At 29.7% G+C, this 21,038-nt stretch overlaps 1 protein-coding gene across 7 annotated transcripts in view; it reads left to right on the top strand.

The window, feature by feature from the left end:
• Positions 1-21,038, top strand: part of LOC112694082 (potassium voltage-gated channel subfamily KQT member 1-like) — a 300,584-nt gene that overhangs the window by 159,216 nt on the left and 120,330 nt on the right. Inside the window, exon 1 of one of the 7 annotated variants that reach the window (XM_025569437.1) lies at positions 14,364-15,143. The exons of 5 other annotated variants lie outside the window; for them this stretch is intronic. The gene's annotated coding sequence lies outside the window, so the exon portion shown is untranslated. Of the gene's footprint in view, positions 1-14,363; positions 15,144-21,038 lie in introns of those variants that run through there. One more of the 7 variants, XM_025569436.1, reaches the window with a different exon arrangement.

The raw sequence follows: 21,038 nt of genomic DNA, 5'->3' as shown, positions 1-21,038 counted from the left end.
TTTTTTAATCTATATAGTGGGTATTTTAAATATTTGCCGTATTATATATATATATAAAAGTATTTACTTTTCAGAATAATTACAATTCTTACTAATGACCATTGAAATTTAAAATAAATAAAATACATAATTTGATTGCACAGGTTTTAATGCAGAAAAAAAACTTATTAGAATTATGTAACATATAATAACTTACATTTATAAACTATGAATCTTCGATAAAATGGTATTTGCATTAAACGAGATAATGATTTTCAATATGAATATATATAATTTAATTAGCTCAACGTTTTACCGCGTGGGCGGAGAAAAAACTAAAACAGGAGACATCGATATCATGGATATAGAAATTAATGCTATGACGACATGCCGTAACTTATCTTTTGTAACTCGAAAACATGAAGGACAAACGATCTCCAGGGAAATCAAGACAATCGAAAAATTAAAACATTATACCACGAGTAAATCGCATTAAACATGCAATAGAAGATATAATTCAAGTATGATCTGAAAGAACGGGATAAAACATGTATACTTTAATGGTCCCCGGAGATTGAAAAGTTATTACTAGTCGATCTAACAATGCAACTAAAAGTTTATTAACACTTAACGTTCTTGTGACTCGGCATAAGGTCTATTTTTAATTTATTTTTATATTCGTTAGCGGTAATTGATGTAATACGTTTATGCGCTTAAAACCGGTGCTCAAATCACTGTTAAATATACGAGGAATGTTAAACATTTGCACACGCGTAAAAATACGAATTTAGTATTTATACGTAACTCGAGATGCGATTGTCTCAGTCTTTCGGTACCGTTTTTACGCCGACCGTGTGCTTCGTCGCGACGCGCACGTTGTTTCCGAGATGCCATTCGAACGGATTGTATTTTCCTCCGCACGGTAGTTACGAATAACAACATGATTAATTTTATTTACATAAATAAAATGAAAAAAAAAAAATCATTATTCCGTTGTATTATCGTCTAAGTGCTATGTGGGAGAGCGAACAACGCACTATGCTTTCGACATAGCTTCCGGGCGAAAGCCCCCCGTCGTTTTAACATTAACGTAACAAGAACTCATATTCGACCGACATTATAACAACGCGTCTTGTCGTGCCAAGTTTTCGATCAGAACTATCCATCAGATTTTTAATAAACAGCAGAGTTCTATATGTCAAAACCCTTCGGCAGTCGTGTTCGAAAGTTGTATCAGTGAAAACTTCGGTATTATCAATGTAACTTTTCAATTATATTGTGACGAAACTGTCTACTTCTATGTATTTCGATCGACAAATTTGTCTGTATAAAATATTATATTACACTTGATATATGTATTTTATTCATAAAATAGGTTTAAATTTTTTTCGATATATTTTTAGTTAAACGATACATAATATGTATATTTTACATTTACATTTTTTTCTTACAATTTGTTACTCAACACACCCATAAAATAGTTTGAAGACGTTCTTCTAAAGTTGTCATTAATTTATTGATACATGGTATTCTATTTTTGACTCAGTAACAAGTCCTAAGACTGTGCATGATTTGTCGATATTTATTTAAGTACAAATTAAAACTGTACATTAGAATCACTTGTCAACTTTTGATAATTACTGTACGTTTACCTGTAATGTTAATAGGCAATATATTTGAAACGTATTGATAATTGAAATGCAGTAAACTTTATCATAGTTATAATAACTTAATAATAATAATAATTATAACGTATCCTTAACTAGTTAAATACACCTCCATTTATTTGATATAGCATATTAATTCAACTGTCAATATGAGTATCACAGTCTAAGGGCACCTTTTTCTCAAACTAACAAAACTGTTGATTTAATCATTTCTCACCATTTTAGGTACTTTTTTTTTATTTTTTTTTGAATAAGTGTAAAATTAAATTTGTAAGGCTACAGTATTATTTATAGTGGAAGATTGATAATGATTAAATATTCAGGGTCGTATAGATCATACGGATACTAAAAAAACTTAGGAAATAAAACACACCATGCCATTATTTGTATATATATAAATATTCCTATGATATTTAAAATAAAAAAATATTAAACAAAAATGATTTGCAATCGAAAATATTTAGTATCAATGAACGACACATGTAACGTGACTACGACGTATATTGATTTTACAAAACGTTCGCTGACGTACAGTTTAATAGTGTTGAGTCGAGTCTGTAAAAAAAAATCTACTTCAGTAGGTACTTTTATAGATGTATAAATCATTAGTACGTTTACGTATGAAACGCACGTTGTGGCAGCCGAAAGGCTAAAAGTTCTCAAACGATTTCGCTATGTTCTCGCACAGGTGTCAGTACGCCGATCGATGATTAATATATATTGCTTAATTTTGTGAAAGAGTGTTGGAGTGTATATATACCTATATATATATATATATGTTTATATTTGTATGTGTGTGTGTGTGTGTGTGTGTTTATGTGCACGATCATACTCGGCAATTTCCTTACTTTTTCTTCGGAAGTTGTATTGCCAGACTCGGGACACAGAGGTAGAGGAGACCGTGGTGTTATTGATTTACATTGCAATATCACCATCATCTATGAATAGGGCTGATGTGGTACAAAACAATCATTGCCCCAGAGTACTTCCACATCAGATCTATATTATGCATATATTAATTACAATATATGCGTAACATACCACTGACGTATTAACCTGTCCGAGTCTATGGCGCTGTATTTAAATAGAAGCAACACACGCTCGTGCGTAAAATACATAATAATTGATTTTCTCTGGGGATGTGAATAGGATTCTAACCATGCGTTAAATATTAAATAGTGAGAGGAGCAGTTATATATCTCGAATCATAAAATATTGTTTTTAACCGACATTGCATGAAAAAAGTTCGATTTGTTTTCTATAACTAAAAATAGTTAGTAATGAATATGCAGAGAGGCTATGTACATTTGTATGGAATATACGTTAGTTATACTCATTACGCTAAATTATGCGAATAATGTTTTTATACTCCTAATTATTTATATTATCATTGCGTCAACTTAACGGTATTATGTGTTTAGAACATATGAATTTTATGGAATTGGTTGTTTTTATGACAACCATATAGTGTTAAAGTAAATGAAGAAGGAAATTTATTTTTATAGCGCTTATTTAATGTTTGTTTAAAATAAATGATAAATTCTAGCATTAAGTTAATTTTATGAACAAAATTTAAAGCAAACAGCTAACGAAAAGCATAATTTACGAGCAGCAGAGTGTTAGATATATGTTCCATGGTTCCTGTGTTATTCAAAAGTGTAAAATAAGATTTAACTAATGATTAACGTGGTATATTACATTATAAAATTCAATAAGCTTAAATTGACATTTGATGTGGAAAATAATGGATAAAAGTTATTGATTGAATTAGTTTGATATTAAATAAAGAATAGATTTGTCGATTATATCTTAAAAAGTTTTGGCAATTGATATTTTTTCAAATGAAATTATTAAAAAATAAATATTGACACTTAAAAACATGACAATGAAAATCGCAATCTCCATGCATTGTGAAAATGTAAGATATTTTATATAGCTAGGTCAGAGTTCAAAAAGCGACATATTTAATATTTTTATATTGCGCGGGTAATGTGCTAAGGTTGGAATCGTTTTCTTCTGCAAAATGTATAATATATTTGAACAAACTGGCAACTTTGGTTACAATGATATTTTTATGAAAACGTTTTTGATAAATAGTCATTAGGTAATGTATTGTATTGAATTAATTTTGTCCATATCCAATTTAGGTTTTATGTGCACAATATAGTATAGTTTCTCCAACATTTTAATTATAATGTGTTTTATTCACTGAGAAAACGAGGTTAGGTTATACCTAGTATACAAAAAGTTTTTAACCATGACGGATTTTCTGGGGAAGTTCATGTTGGTTTTTAATAAGAACGTCGAGAAAGGTTTTGTAACCAATACAGAGCGCGTGCGTGTTTGTGTAGTAGCTGGAAAATGGAAAGTCAAAAAGAGAGAGACAAAAAGTGAGAATTATTTTTTGTATATGTATATTTATTTATTTATTCAATTAATGTATTAGAAATGGGTTTCATGTTGTGGGCGATATTAATGTTGCGTGTATGCAAAGTCTGTCATTATTTTGTTTAAATTCAACCAGAATACACATTGTCAAATTGTTCTTTCAGCGTTTTACTGAGAAAATCAATACGCTATGAATAAAAAGAAAGTTCTAAGAAAAAAAATATGTGGTCTAAAACTCCATTGCTTATACTCTATTTTAATTGAAAATTTATTATATTAGATCGGGTCAGTATCAAGTATTAAAATTTAACGTTATTTTTATACAATGCCATTATTGTTTTTAAAACTCGAGGTAAGGAAAAAACTTGTTATTGAAATTCAAAAACAACATTAACGACGATGATTTAAATATTTGTTTGAACTCTTATCAACGATTATTATTTTTTTTAAGAAGGTACACTTAAAACGTCCACCATAATACTTTATATTACAAATATCGCATAGTAATTTTTCTATTCACCTCCATTGACAGTGTCTTCCATATTGATGTTAACATTTTTAATTTCATCAATTTTAATGGACGTCAAAGTATTCGAGAATCAGTTGTATTTTTTCTAGGCTATTCGTAAAGTGCTTTGCAAAACGTGTCAAAACTTTTTATAGCAGTGCATCTTATTGTTTTTTTAAAGTGTTTTAAGTTAAATTTAGTTTTCCACGCAATGTATTTCAAACTATATTTATGTTCTATACAATTTTCAGTACCATCGTAGGCAATAGTAAATTTGATGTATTATATTCATAGGTTGTCAATTAGTAAACATTGTCTTTTGTGTAAACTACTAACCTGAAAATAGAGAAGATGAATGATCATTTCCAGATTCCGTTAAACATAATTTAGTCATATCAAACTATTAGTAAGTCAAATCAATAATCATGGAGTGATTGAAAGTTGAAAAATAAATCGTTTAAAATGTATCTGCACAAGCATATGTATAAATCCTTAAATTCTATATATCTATTAGTAATTGTGATGCAAATTGGTATTGTAAATTTTTTCTTAGTAAAAAATCTGTGTAGCAGGCAAAAATCACCTTTGAATTTATCTACGTAAGTTCCTACAGGAATAAAATGTATAACGAATACAAATTTTTTTTTCAGTTTATTCAGACTTAGGACTGACAACGTAGTTGGCGAGGTTAAAATTTGTTAGTTTTGTGTTTTGTGAAAAAATCTATTCAATTTTTTTATCGAATCTTGTCCGCATGCTTATATAATAATGTATAGTCATCCACATGTTATACGTAATAAATACGATAATGAAAATAATATAAACTACATTTTATGTGGCTTATTACGAAAAGTCAAACTTTTAACAAAATCATACTGTATTATTTGTTTTATGTTGTGTTTTAATAGTTTGCTGTTTATATAACTTTGTTTATTTTTTTGAGGACTATTAGTATATTGGTATCTGATATTTTTAAATTGATATATGTATTTGAAATATTAATTCCTGTGCTAAACCTAAGCTTTGAATTTTACGGCACCAAGTTTGGCCCAAATAGAAACGGCATCCCCAATTACATATTGCACATTGCTGTACATTTGTTCGTGTAGGAATTTACATAGCAGTTTGTTTTTCATGATGAAACTTACATATGTAAATATTTACCTGCTATACTTTCCGTGAGAACTCACCATTTCCTAATAATTATGTGTTTTATTTTTTTTAATTATGTCAAAATTACATCTAAAGTAACATTTAGGATCTAGAAGTTAGAATGGTTTCCCCTTGAGCTGTACGACTGTCTAAATATAGTCTAAGATAAACCGGAAAGAAAACAGTAGTTTTTAAAAATCTTTTAAATATAAATTCTGTCAAAATTAACCCATTAAAATTGTTTAGTCTATAAATTGTATAAAATAACACTCAGTAACTTTTTGCGCTTTAAGACCACAATATATGTTTCATGTTGGAAAGGATTTATTTAATATCAATGAAATATTTTATAAAATAAATTTAATGTTTTGATTAACCTACTTTAATTTTTATATATTTGTACGTATTAATAAACTTACTAAGGTTGATTAACACAGAACACTAAGTCTTAAAATATAATCAAACATTTAACCGTCGATCGCTTAGAAATTCTTAAATACCTATTAAATTATTTAATTTACTTTGAAATATAGAAATTAATAATATATTTATTATGTTTATACATTGAATAATTTAACATTAGAAAAATACAAATTACAACGATTGAGTTGAAATTCAAGGCTTTGGATATTAATTATAATATCAAAACAAGTATTATATTAGTTGTGACATGTATACCGTATTTGTTTTACTCTTTATTTCTATAAGATATTTTTTACAATATATTCAACTAAGATGCGTAATTTCAATAATGGTATGTGATGAATGAAAATAACTTCGGTTTTTAATTTACTGAGCATAAGTATTTTTGACCTCACAATTATAAGCAAATTACCTCATATTAAAGGTATATTTAATGAAATAATAATATTATTAGGAAAATTCTAAAAATTACACTTGGATAATTTTGTTAATAAAATAATGTTTAAAATGGATTCTATTTTTTAAATTAATTACTCACTTGTGGTTATTATTGCACTCATTGTTTTACTTTAGGATTGTCCTTAAGATATTTAGTTTGATTTTAAATTGTAAAAATATGCTACTTATAACTTAACTACCGGATTAATAAGATAATATCATAACGAATTATAGTACCTTTTTCTAACCAGTTATATTTAAAATTAAATGTTATTACCCATTAGTTATAAGCAGTGTTGTGCTTTTGATAAATTTATCTAGATATATTATCTAGATAAAAACTTTATATCGTTATTTTATCTAGATAAAAAATAAAATTGACATCTAATTTTCATCTAGATAAAAATCATAGCCATCTGGATAAATTCATCTAGATAATTCAGAAAATCTGTAGATAATCATTAGTAATAACTAATCTACAATTTTATCATTCAATATAAAATAAATAGCTTAACTAAATAAGAAATTTCATTTGTATATTTACTTACAAAAATTGGTTTTAAAATAGTTTTACATAGCATTTATTATTAATTATGAACAATGACAATTTATTATGTATATAAACATATATTACCTACATAATATGCATGGGAGGTGTGAATTTTTTATAATTTCATACTATGGCCTATACGGGGAAGTCTTATGCCCGTATTACTATTGTTCTTTAGTATTATGAACGCCGAAAGAGCATTTACAAGAATATTAGAACCAGATATAACGCACCATAGGTCTAAACTGGTTATTATTGTAGCTGCGCGGTAGATGGTTTATAAATTCTAAAATACAGAAATAATTGTTGATAAGAAAATAGCAATATTACAATACGCATTACGCTGTACCTACACAGAAATTGATCGTTTTCCATCATCATTCGACGACCTTAAATTCAATATTTATATATAAATTATGTCCATTGTTCATGTAATCATGTGCTTTAAATAATTGTCATTACCGGACCCCAATTCTATGAATTTGTACTTTGATGTGTCTACATAATATTATTTTACAACAAAATAAATATTAGGCATGAAACGTCCATTATTTATTAAAAACTTGTATTGTACGCAGCGCACTCTCATCCACAACGCGTTCAGTGTTTATCGTCAGACCGTCTTCATGTTTTTCATAATTTTGTCTATGACTTTCAATTTTATTTTATTGGTGAAATATTTTATATTTTGAAATGGATCGTTACATAATACAATCAATACCCAAGACCAAAAGAGTTCGCCTACAAACGAATGAAAAAGTTGATGCCTTATATAAATATCTAGATAAAAATTATTTTATCTATCTATAGCTAGATAAATTCAGTTTCTACAGTATTTATCTATATATATATATCTAGATAATTGTAAATCTAGATATCTTATCTATATCCAGATAATTTATTTTTGTCTAAGCACAATACTGGTTATGAGCACGTTTAAATATATTATTATTAAGGTGAAAGTTTTTTTTGGATCTCCATATAATGTTTTAAAATATAGAATTTGATATATTTATATATAAATATATATTTTTTTTCTTTTTTTGTGCTTCAAGACGTTATATATTTTCCTTTGACCTTTTCAGTGAATATTATAATTTAACCACAATTTGAAAATGTGGATCAAAACAAAAGTTTGAACTATTGAATGTTTCAACGTATACCTACAGTGTAGACAGTTAATAAATTACGTTTTTCATGTGTTTATTACCGTAGCTTTGATGTCTTTCATACCGAACGGTAGAATCTGTCACCACATAGATGACCTGATTCTGCTTTTGTGGTAGTTCTTAATCGTACACCAAATACCTCTATGTATAAACGTGCATATGTGTACATGTGGATTGTTTGGTTTGTGTGTGTACTCTCGATGGTGTACAACGTCTAGGCGTGTCTGCGTTTGATGGCGAGGACAGTAGCTAAAACTTTTGAACTTCAGATTCGAAGTATTATAGGGGAACAACTAAAATACGCTGTAACGTCAGCCGAGGAAACTATACTACGCTGTTACAAACGTATGTAGGAGTAGCGGTAGTAGTAGTTGTAATATTACTATTATTAGTGGTAAAGTAGACGATCAATATCCGTTTTAGAACTGCATCATATTATTTTTAGTACACATTATTCGTGTGTTCGTTCGATCATCTATCATTATTATCGTACGCGTTCATATGTTTGCCGTTGTTTACGAATACTCTTGTTTATCATAATAGTATAATATATGGCGAATCCGTTCTGGAAAGTTCAAGTGTGTACTTAAATATTTTGACCATGAAATCTTCTGAATGAAAACTATTTTGTGTGCGAAAAATCTTCGCTCGTGAAAATTTAAAGGAGGTGACCGGGCTTACCGGGAATATCATAGGTTTACTTTTGCAGTAGTCGGTTGCCAACAAATATTTCTTTTACTCAAGTTTTATGTTACATCGATTAAATGAAATGAAAAAATGAAAATAATATTTTATTCAATGCGAAAATAATTTATGTATGCAGCACAGTTATTTGTAAGATTGTCTGCAGTTATTGTCATCCTTGTTATAGAATTTAATAATTTGAGGTGCGATATTATTATAAGACAATATTTTAAATTCCTATTATTCATTATATGAGTAAGAATATATTCATTATTAAAAATGAAACATGCTTTGCTAGATAAAAAGTTTAGATTCTATCAAAAGTTTACATTTTTAGCTTCAGTATTTATATTAATTTTAAGATTAGTGGTAAATATAAAAATTATTAAAACATGGGAGTGTTTTGATTTTGTCCTTTTCTACATCTTTTCCTGATTAGTTTTATCGTAATTAATTTTATTTAAAAAACACTTTCCTAGACGATGAAACATCGACGATTTAATACGAGTGCCTTCGATCTGATACTGCAAGTTGGTGTGGTAAGATTTAAATCGACCTATTCGTATCGGACAAGATACCAAAATGAGACTCAGCATAACATATTGTTAACAGTCCCGTTGAATTATCGAAAATAAAATCAATTTTTTCTTTTTTCTTTATCTAATAATATTATGTAGTAATAGCAGTAAGCTGCGTCGTATAAATTTAAGACTTAAGGCAATTCAACCGGGTTTCAACTATTATAATCTTATTATGCTCCAATTTTAATTGAATCAACTTCATTAAATTATTTATATTGCACAGTCATTAAATAAATTATTTCAATAATTATAAACTGCATTAAAATATCGTAAACTTAACTAATAATCATGAAATGTTAATTTTCAAATAAAGGTTTTTAATTGTATTTTTTAATTTATATATGAATACATTTTATAAATAAACTGTATTACTTATATACTTATATTTATTATGTATTGTAATATTTATAATAATATACTCAATTTAAGTTAAATATAGTAACAACTTTATTTAATTAATCATGCATAATTATGTTTAAAATAACTTAATTTTAACTTATTGTTCCTTTAATATGATATCTATTGTCAAAATTTGAGTGCCGCTTTTAATATTTATAATTTTACAATTTGATTTAACACAATTTTTACATGTAGTTATTTATTTATATTTATTCATAAATGATTTTTTTTTTTGTATGATTTTATTTTAAATGATATATAATACATGCAATAGACACATTTTAACGCCTGCGTCTAAAGTATTAATTTCTGTTACATCTTTAATATCAGGGTATAAATTTAAAAATACATAAAACTTTGATGAGTAGACGGTGATCAAACGATCGATTCTGGTTCATTATCTTTAAAATGCTATACTAAAATGAATTAATTACGTTAAAATTAATAGTTATTCCACTAGTTAAACGAATTTGTCCAAATATTTATAGCTCCGTATGAAATGGACCCTATTGTATTTTTCAATTTATAGCTTCGTGTGTGATTAATTTAGGATGAACCGTATTTTATGTTTTATTGTTATTTTACTATTATTTTTGTCTTTGGCTACAGTTTTTAATCACATTTACAATAACTATTTTTGATATAATTTGCACGTTATATAATAATTACTGTATGTTAATATATTTAGTGTATTAGAGTAAGCATAAATGTTAGTTGTACAAAACGATGTTTTTATAATTTGCATCAAAATACATTTTTAACGTGTTATGCGAGTAGTGAGTGATTCAAATTATTTTAAGATGCTGTGGGTTTTAGACTAAAACTTTTACTATGGCACAGTAATTCAAATCTTCATTGTCAAAAACATATGGCATATGGAAAATTGAAAATATGTTATTATAATATAATATTTTATCATTATTAAACAATAATATGAAATTTCAAAATGTATTTTAAAAGTTTTGTTATTTTATTTATTTAATTAATCGATTATTTTATTATTAGAAAGCATTTGAAAAACACTGAAAAATTCTATTATTATTCGTTGAACCATTGGAAGCAGTATTTAATTTTAATGCCAATTCGTATGCATTCTAAAAATCGTTTTTCGTGTAGACATATATATATATATATATATTGGTGGGAATGGAAGGTATTTGAATGACGCATACAGCGTATAAAAGTAAATTGATATTATAGGTCTTGGGTTGTTACGATTATATTGATTTAATCCGATTGGATGATTCACGTAAAAATCAATGAATGAGTGGTGAAAATGATTTTCCGTAATGCTTCGGCCGTGAATCGAGATTAAATATTGATACAACTCTGAAAATATAAACTTACTGGGTTTATAATATTGATGACAGTAGCGATGATCATTTGATTCTGAACTACAATTTTTGGCTAGTGATGAGGTCAATTTATAAATTTCTAGCCGAACTTAATGACTTACTGATAAACTAAATTTGATGACGATGACGGTACGAGTACATTAATCCAAAATCCATTTCAATAAAATGTATGAAATTAAAAATAAAATCATAACCCGTGTTCATGAATGGTAATGGAGAAAAACCCGTGTCGACCGAGGGTGAGCTAGGGGATTTCGTTTCATCGGTTGACGCAGCTGAAAGTGAAGCGGCCGAGCGTATGTTAATATTATAATATGAGGCCAAAGCCTCGCGGCCATACACCGGATCCTCGTTAACTCTTAAATTATTATTTTTTAATTCCGAACAATATTTTTCACCGTCACTGTGTTATTTTCGATGATGAAATACCGGGACATGTCGTTGTAGCGAATTCGATAGAACCGAACAACGTGAATACTGTTGCATAATATTAGCTGGCTCTTCGTGACGTGCCCGTTAGACGACGGGTCAATACTTCCGTAATGTAGTTTTATTTTTTTTATACCGTCGTACATGGCTAACTTCCTCAACCACTATGCGTTGAAATAGGTACCGTGGTCGATTTTAAAATTTCAATAACGGAACGTAACAGATTACTCAAAAAAAGTTCATATCATGTTTAATTATCGAAATTATTAATAACCACGTGGTTACGTCAAAGCATACATTTTTCTTCGCTTTTAAAACGGGATTTATATCATTTTCATATTTTGTCTGTTTCATTTAATATTTTCACTAGAAATTACACTACATATTATTTACATTATCTATTACAATGATTCCACTCCCTGGTGCGACAAAATGACCGATTGCATTGTCACGGAATAAAAAACGTGTAACCATAGAAACAAACAAATCAACAATTATTTATAGGTATTACATTTAAATATGACCGTTTTCTTGGCCGAGTGTACATTTACGATGTTGAATTGATTTTAGTGACAATGGGGCTAAAACAAAAATAATTATTGACAACCATATCATAGTTTTGTTAATTTTACACAGCAACTAATAATAATCATAACGCAGTTTTCAAAATAAATGTAGATTTAAGATATCTTTCAAACGGAATAGGTGCAATAACTATTATATTTAATGGTCACGCGAGGTTACTACTATTTCATAATGTGTCATGTTATATCCTTTCATCGCGCTCAGATTTATTTTGATTTATCACACACACATACAAATACACTTAAAATATATTAAAACTATTCATCTATTTTCGATATGATGGGGAGGTGCTGCTTTCTCATTGAAGTTTGAAAATCTTATATCAGTGTTGGTTGTGTACGAATTAATATTTGAATTTTTTTCGATTGTGGTACAAAAGCCGGAGAAGGAGGATAAAAAAAAAAATGGTTTAATACAGCTCTAAAGCCGCTTTAAATAATGTATTGAGGACGACTATATTGTGGTTGCCATTATAATAATATATTAAGATCGTTTAGTTATTTTCACCGTATAAAAGTTTTTGATTTTTATGTTGTGTTTTGTAATTATTATACGTTTTGAAACAATCGAATTATGAACAATTTATTATAAACGGTTGAAATGTATTCGGCGACGATAAAGGACGGCACGAGTTGAATATCTGTTACAGCAGTCGCGGTTGATGAAATTGACCAGGGCCAACTAAAGGAGAAAAAAGGATCAATTTTTTTTTCGCAATCGTCATAATGCCCGTCATAAGAATGCGTTTCGACTGGTGAGCGGTCGTTGCACGACCCCGTAAACTTCTCCCGCCATCACCAGACAGTGGGTTGCAATTAACGGTCAAAATCATTATGGCATTGTGCGCGCACGCGCGTACGCTACGCACATCCAAGGAACAAAGACGTGCGTCTTTCTTTACGCGCGAAAAATGATTTTTCCCGGGACGGCCATTCGGAACGATACGTCAAGTTGTCCGTTTTCTTCATTCTCTGCTGATTCCAGTTATTTACGTATTATTATTAATGTTCTCGGTTTTCCAATAAGCATTTTATTAACATTTCACTGAAGCGTGATGCCGTTGTGTATAATTTAATTATGGTTAGTATATTAATATAAATTTACATGATTGCCGTTTGTTTATCATTTTGATCGCACAATTTTCAAGTTTTATCTCCAATAAACGTCACTCCACTACCGTTGGCCATACACTCAGAGTGGCTGTAGTGTTCTTTCGTATTTGCATTTATCTGTAGCAAGTCGAGTTCAGTGACGTAATTGGGATAATTTTTCAGGGGTTGAGGAAGGAAAAGTGTGTGCATTTGATTTTGATATATTCACGTCAAGACGTTCTAAAAATATAAAATAATTTGATCGATACGAAATTCAAACAACACAATCAAGGTACAATAATTATTGATTGTAAGTATAGATTTAATAATTTATTTTTTTGCTATCCATGATTGTACATAGTACCTATGCGGTACAAATGTGTTAGAAACTATTTCTATTGTAGTAACCAGAGGCGTATTTAGGGGAGTGATGTGGGTGTTAGAACACCCCCGATCGACCGTATTTTATGGTTGGGTTTCGCCAAATTGCAAACTTACTTACAGTATAATTTGAATAAACGTTGTATACAACTTGTAGATTTTACATATACTGTCTTAGTTTAATCATTTATATAAATACATAGTATTATTAATGTAATATGGGGGGGAGGCAGAGCCTCCCAATTACCATGAGTTGATTAAATTTTAAAAGAAGCCCGTTAAATGAATCCTGGATACGTCACTACTAGTAACATAAGTATTTGGTGGTAATACATGCACGGGCGAGTAGTCGTGATAACGGAATTTAATTTATAATCAGTTTCCGAAAACGGTATTGAAAAAAAGGAGCAAAGCCCTCGGGGCCAAACGCTCCAAATTACTTCTCCCCCTAAAAATACGCCATTGAATGGGTAGTGGGGTCGCGGCGTCGACGGCGGTGACGGCGTGGTACGCAATACGAAGAGCGTGGCCGTCGCGCCGGCTAACAGTACCACGGCGGCGGCGCGCGCGCGTTCCTCCGGGTGGGCGACTACCGCCGACTCACCACCGTCGCCGCCACGACATGCACACGCACGCCGTACACGCTCGGCGCAACCACCGTCGGCCGAAAGTCTCTCGTCCACGCCGTTCAGTCGCACAACTGTTGCTCGACCGACCGCGCCGCCGTTTGCCTCCCCTATCCTCCCACCCATCAGCATAGTGGCCGCGCACTGTCACTCGTTTCGTTATTAATATCCGCACTCGTTGCCGTATACCGTGTGCCGTGTGCGGTTATCGTTCTCCTCTCTCGACGTGACCCTCAGCTCACCCCCGTTTGTGCGATTTCCCGATCCGCCGTGTACGACGCGACGATAATAATACTATAAATAATATATTCGTGTAGTATTGTCCTATCGTCGTCATCCGTCGGGTTCGAAAATAGTGTTCAAAAATCGTTTTCCGTTACACCGTTCGCTAGTGTGCGATTTTCGCGCGCGTCTCGGTGTCATGCGGTACACGCGCGCGCGTCCGCATCTCGTCATCCGTCCTTGCGCGATCCCGTGTGTCCGACGATAATGCGATCGACGACTAGCAGGACGACCAGCCGGACGACCACAACGACCACGGCTACGACCAAGATGATGACGATGACGATACCGGCCGTAGTGGTCGGGCACGCGATTCGGATAATGTCGAAAACCTATTGAGACCGCCACCGCCACGTTTGAGTATTTACCCGTCGATCAGCGCGCAATACAGTCTGACGTAGTAATCGCTCGTCATAGCGATATTTACTGCAATACAGTGTAGGGTGCATATTAAAGGTATTAAACTGCTACATTATAGCTAGTGTTCGAAGTGGTGCTGATGGGGAAAACGTTTAACCGTCCCGTTAAATCTTGTGATTTTCGATTTTTTAGTTTTTTTCTCTCGAAAATTTTGATTTTAAATTATGACATGTATATTTAATTATTTTATTGCAATTTTTTTTTTTTACAACAACTATACTAGTAGTTACATGGATCTTATCGAAAAAAAATTAACACTCAACAACTCAATATATATTTCTTACGCTAACTTTTTATATTTTAAACAAGAAAGATCATGTCAATGTGTTTAGACGGTTTTTGAAAAAAAAATTCTCGCATATTTATTCAGATCCACTTCGACTGCTGTACACAAAGTGCGCGTGTCGCCCGTGAAATCAGGCACATTATTTCCGTATGACGACCACTAAGGCATTTTTCCGCATATATTTTATACGCCCGAGTAGACTTACTTTAGTAACCTTGATTTCGAAATTAATAAACTACTACGTTATACATAACGAATTTTGCACAGACGTATTCCAGTTACGGAATCGACCGATTATTCGGTCATTCGTGCGATACTGGCGGTAACGGGTGACGTACATGCACCAGCGCACGCACACGTATCTTATCCTTACCTCAATAAGAGGGCAAGACTTGAACCAGAAACTTTAGGTTCATCTGATGGGTTATTCGGAGAACAATTGTTAAATCAAAGCTCGAAAAAACAACAATGATAAAGATATAACGGATAACTTTTTTTTTTTTTTAAGTATCTAAATAATAAAATCTTCTCGTGTCCTTGCAGTCGGGAGCTGGTAAATTGGGTCTCATATGACCTTTTATAGGTAAATTGAGTTCCGCAAAAATATAGACAGTAGGTAAGTTGAGTCCCGGGAAAAAATAGGTAGTAAGTAAATTGGGTTCCAGCAAAAACAAATTAATTTTATTAATAATATACAAAAAAAAAAAAAAAATAATTAAAAACCTACATGTTATAAAATATAAGAAATAATTAATTATAAATTATGCGATTGGTAAAAACTTAAATGATATGGATTGAACAAACTCAAATCGGGTTATTATATTATTTGTGTACTTTGTCATTTGCTCCTTATTTTATGTTTTTATCCAGCATAATTTTCTTTTTTTGATTTGTACTTCGTAATTTTACTTTTATCTCTTACTGTATTTCTAATAACTCGTCTACAAAGTTAAAAATATTAGGATGTAAAATAAAAGGTTTAATCGTGAATGATATTATTCATAGCTATTAGTTGTACACACGGTGGTAGCATAAAATCGAGACCAAATATTTGGGGGAAATTTAGAATCAGCTGAGATATACTCGTAAATATCTAGTACATAATCACAAAATATCTACCGATTATTTCTTCTAAGATTAGTAATAGCAGCCAATTGTGTCTTAAAATATAACCTATTAATTCATTTCGCCTTTTCTGTATACTCTTTCATATTGATTTCCTTTCAGATATCCTTCCTAAAACTTCTTCATTAGTGATTCTGTCAGTCAAACTTATCTTTTTCATCCTCCTGCAGCACCGTATAATATACATATTTTAACTAGGCGTAACCAAAGATTATATTGGCATTTTATCGTTGAAAATGAATCAGATTATTAGCTAGGGCCCAATTTACCTACTACTTTTTTTTTTTCCAGGGACTTAACTTACCGCTTTCAAAAAGTACCCAAATTATCGTGGACCCAATTTACCTAGCCCCCCCCCCCCGCATTCGTAGTTTATCCGACGTGTGTGGTGCTATACTTTTATTGTAACTTAACAAACGCGATTATTCGTTTAACCGATCGATAACGTACGCGTTCCGTACGAGTTGAAGGATTTTTACCGTGGCATGCCGATATGTCATAATATTATTATTATGCTCGCTGTCTGGAAATCGATATTCTTTCACGACACAAAAATGGCTTATTAACGACGGATTAAATTACACGTATTACTTTGACGTAATGTCGTGAATAATGTGCATAATAATATTGAAGTCACGGGTGAAAATAAAACTGTTAAGTATCATTTCCCATAGTTGAAGAAATGCGGGAACGAAATTTAAACGTGGTAGTATTCTTTTATTATTATTTCTTTATTATCATTTGTTTGGACGACATCGTTTTTTTTCACACCACACAATAATGAGGTCATATTAATAGTATCACAATTTATTGTCTTGAATACTATCATATTGTGTCTGAAAGAAAGATATGAAAAATGTTCAATGCGTGTAACATCTTTTAGACTATTCGTTTTGAAAAAACTATTTGGTTAGCTTTTAACTTTACGCGTCAATAGTAGTTATAAGCACTTTCCGGTTAATTCTTACTCACTTTAAGCGGTAGTATGACCATAAATCATTAACCATTTAATTTCCAGTTATTAATGTAATTAACATACAATTCATAATTTATTATACTTTATTACTCGTGCGAGATCATAATTTCATCTCATTCTCATGCCAATTCAGTTGCCAATTTAAAAATAGTAGATATTGAAATCCGAAAGTTACTGTACTTGATAATAAATTAAAACCCACCTTTATTCTAAGTTCTAAACATAACTTTTAGAAAATAGGAAGAAGTTGTTTAAAAAGGATTTAAAATTGAAAACTTATAAAATATATTCTCTGAAGTAAAGTTTTATTATTTTGTAATGAATTATGAAGATAACATTATAATTTAAGTATAACAAATAACAATTCAATTTAAAAACAAAATATATAACAGATAACAAAATAAAAATAAAAGAAACTCCTCGTTAAGTGTTAAAATTATTAGATACGTAATACAATTTAAGCATTGTTAAGGTTTTTTTTTTTACATATCATAATTAAAAAACAAATAAATATGAATACCTTTCCTTGTCTTCTTGATAAAATAGTAGACAAAACTCATAAAATTAAAATAAGAAATAAAAATATAATTAAGTTCATAACATATATAAATTATAAAATGGTAATTTTTATTTTTCAGTTAAATTCAGACTTCAGTTAGTTACATATAATATATATTATACTTTGGTTAGTAACAATTTGGTTAAATTTTAAAAATCATCACAAGCTAAAGTATCTGAAGAATCCATGTTGGGTTGATTTGATTTTACATTCAGAAACCTATGCACTTTTAACAACTTTGCTGCTGCTTCATGTCCCAATCGATTCCTTAACTTTATCCACACTAGACCAAAGGTAGAAAAATTATTTCAAGTAATGCTGAGCTTGGTGGAACACTTAATAAACTTGAAAAATATGAACATAATTCTGGAGGTAACCTAGCTGCTGTGCGGCTGCTCATTAAATTCCACCATAAACCAGGTTTATTTTTATATGTTTTCAATATCGAATCATGAAAAATTGATGAGGGAAAAAATGTTTTATCTTTTGCTTTAAAAGCTAGAAATGCAGGAAGGAAGTCTGGTTTATTATCAATAATCCATGTTTCGGCTTTTTCTTCATCGTTCACATTAAGTTTGCTACCTTTAACATTTTCATTAAATGAAAAATTAAAATCAATATTAAAATTTAAAACTATTATAATCATTCATGTTTAGATTTTCAATACCCATATAAAATAGATCCATTCAATTAGTAACTAAGAAAAATGGTTTAACTGCATCATCCATTCGTTTTTTTATTTGATTTACATAACTTTCCATAACCGGTGAATATAATAAGTCATGCCATCCATCGAGTGCACTTGATAATGAAGTACAGTCCCCTTGCATCTTAAAAGTGAAATAAACTATATTATTTATAAATCATAAAATATATTTAAATTAAAAAGTAAAAATATTTAAAAATTTAAAGTAGCTACTTAATGAATAATTTATAATAATGAAACTTAAAAGAAAACAAGTATTCTGTATTTTCATTTCAACATAATAATAAATTTATTTTACACTATTTTTTCTATTTCTAACTTAGAATGAATAAAATATGATATGATTTTATAAATATTGTACCTTATTCAACACAGAACCAACAAAAACTAGCTGTTCTTGAAGATTTAATGCTTCACGAAACAGCCCAACATTGTTTAAAATTCTACTTATTTGGTTATCCATCTCGTTCATGTATTGGTTGTTTATTTCTTGGTACTTATAAACAATTTTTATGAATGTCAACAGTTGACACTTGTGAGTTCCATCTAATACAGTTGGAAATTTGAGGACTCAGACCATTTTTATATTTTAACCATCACTAAAATATATATATAAATTACATTTTAAACTGTATTTTGAATTGCAACAAAAATCCTTGTATGATAATTTATTACAATATTATATAATATAAAAAGTTTTGTTTATATGTTGCTTATGGTGATTTCTAAAATACTCCTGCACCTTTACAATATTCCATAACATTGTACGTGGAGTTAATTCATTTTCAAGCAGATTGAGATAGTGTGCACTACAACTATAAATATATCTGGGTATTCAATTTTTATTTTCTGATGCATTAGCAACATTTTGTTCTCGTTATCAGTATAAATAGTAACACCTATACCAAAAAACAATGATTTAATGATAATTATTTTTATTTTTTTACATTGCAATTATTTTAAATTGTAGGAAAAAATTACTTTAATGGTTGTATAATATAATATAACAGAAAACTTCTAAACCAGGTATTAAATTAAAAATACTTACATTGTTATTGAAATCCTTTTTTATTAATTCTATATCGGCTTTTAATAGATTTATACAGTAATCTGCTGTTTTTCTTCAGATCCACAATCTTTAGTAGATAGCAATAATGTTTTGTGGTTGGTATTTACAAGTGTGCCTGTATGAATACTGGGTACAACTATTGGGTCATATCGTATAGAGGACCAACCATCTTGTAGAAGGGTTATTGCACATGTTGTAAGTTGTTTCTGCATTCGATTTGTCACATCAACAGCAGTATCATTTAGTAATGTATCAGCTAATTGCTTCCTATTGGGTGGTCGATAGCCAGGATGAATAGCATCAAACATTTCGGTGTAGTACGATGAACTTGATGCATTGAACGAAATTGCATTTGCAATTTTTTAAATATTATGTAGATTTGAGGTTTGATTGTAAAAAAGAACAAATTTACCGATAAGCAAAATATTTATATATTTATAATGTATTTCATTCTTGTTGGCTTCTGCATATTGTTTTTTTAAATAAATTTCTTCGCGCTTCGTTTTAAATTAAAAAGTATAGATGTATTAGTATGTTTACCTCGTGTTATTCATTTTTAAAATAATTATTTCCTCGTTTTAATAGTTAAATCAAAAAAACATTGTTAATTTTGTTGGTACGTTAATTTTTAAATATGAAACAGTCACTAAAATCTGATTCTTCGATGAAATCTAATGAATTTGATTTATTTTATACTTAAAATTTATCTTGCAAACTATTAGAAATTATGTGTTTTTATGTTTTGTATCAATTTAAAACAATTTACTCTGGATATATTACTGATGGTATTAAAATTGGATGGTTGTCCTTTGGTTTTAACTAATTCAAATGTTAATAATAATAATAATAATAATAATATATCTAATATATACACTAATAATGTACACTAATATATCATTGAATTACAAAGTTGAAATCTGATGAATCAATTCGAACCTATTTTGATAAACGATTAAATGACTATTAATGATACATATGAGAACAATGAGTACCACAAATAGACCGTTAATTATTGTCTTTGCAAATATTTTGACTCGTCTATGCAACATTTACTTAGTAAAACGTACACTTATCATAATACTTCCCCCAAAATGATATGCAATATTTCTTATTATAAATTAGTTCAGTTTTTGATTGTTCTTACTTTTTTTAGTTATTTTAAACTAAAACGTTTTGATAGTTTTGATAAATATAATTAAAATACTTAATA

The sequence above is a fragment of the Sipha flava genome, unplaced genomic scaffold, assembly GCF_003268045.1.
Source record: "Sipha flava isolate LNK unplaced genomic scaffold, YSA_version1 122_pilon_pilon, whole genome shotgun sequence".
NCBI lineage: Eukaryota > Metazoa > Arthropoda > Insecta > Hemiptera > Aphididae > Sipha > Sipha flava.
This window is presented reverse-complemented; position numbering and strand designations above follow the sequence as displayed.